Source organism: Cervus canadensis, chromosome 6 (genome assembly GCF_019320065.1).
Source record: "Cervus canadensis isolate Bull #8, Minnesota chromosome 6, ASM1932006v1, whole genome shotgun sequence".
Taxonomy (NCBI): domain Eukaryota; kingdom Metazoa; phylum Chordata; class Mammalia; order Artiodactyla; family Cervidae; genus Cervus; species Cervus canadensis.
This window is the reverse complement of record NC_057391.1, coordinates 55,953,664-55,954,825: the sequence shown is the minus strand read 5'-3', so window position 1 is coordinate 55,954,825 and position 1,162 is coordinate 55,953,664. Positions and strand designations below refer to the sequence as shown.

General features: G+C 33.5%; 1 pseudogene; it reads left to right on the top strand.

Annotated features, from left to right (window-relative positions):
- Positions 1 to 412: 412 nt before the first annotated feature.
- Positions 413 to 609, top strand: LOC122444493 (annotated as a pseudogene).
- The last annotated feature ends 553 nt before the right edge of the window (positions 610 to 1,162 follow it).

Genomic DNA, 1,162 nt, shown 5'->3' with positions numbered 1-1,162 from the left:
ATATATATATATATATATATATATATATATGCTGCCTGAAAAAGACTCACTTCTGATCTAAAGACACACACAGGCTGAAAGTGAGAGAATTAGAATAAGGTATTCTATGCAAATGGAAATCAAGAGAAAGTCAGAGCAGCAATACTTATATCAGACAAAATAAACTTTAAAACAAAAACTGCAAAAAGAAACAATAAAGGACATTACATTCATAATGATCAAGGGATCAATCCAAGAAGATGCTGTGAAAATTGTAAATATACACGTACCCAATAAAAGTATTTTTACCCAAAGCAAATATCAACATACATAAAGGGAGAAATTGAGAGCAACACAGTAAGAGTCAGGGACTTTAACATCACACTTACATCAATGAACAGATCAACAAGATAGAAAATCAATAAAGAAATACTGGCCTTAAATGACACATTAAACCATTGACCTTCTCTGATTGTGTAGAGCACCCGAAACCATGAGGAGGAGGTGCAGTGTTCTCTCCTGAGCGTGAAGCGGGTCTTTGGTGTTGCTTTTGCAGCTGCTATTGGCCATTGATGATCGTTCTTCTCTTCCTTTGGGAGAGTAAGAGGGAGAGGACACCATCTGAGTGGAAAGAAAAAAAAAAAAAAACCATTGACTTAATATATATATTGGTCAAAATTCATATATATATATATACATATATATATATATATATATAAAACATTCCATTCAAAAACAGCAGAATACGCAGTCTATTCAAGTGCACATGAACATTCTACTGGATAGAATGTACTAAAGGACATCTAACCCAATATCCTAATGGACAGGTCACATAATAAGCCACAAAAATATTCTCAATAAATTTAAGAAAACTTAAATCATATCAAGCATCTTTTCCAACCACAATACTATGAGACAAGAAATCAACTACAACAAAAATTTGCAAGGAAAAACACACACACACACACACACAAACACACAGAGGCTAAACAATCAACCAATGGTCCCTGAAGAACTCAAAAAAGAAATTTAAAGATATCTGAGCACAAATGAAAATGAAAGAACAATAATCCAAAATCTATGGGATGCAACAAAAACAGTTCCAAAAGAGTAGTTTACAGCAATACAAGCCTACCTCAGGAAACAAGAAAAATCTCAAGCAACCTAACCTCACACCTAAAGG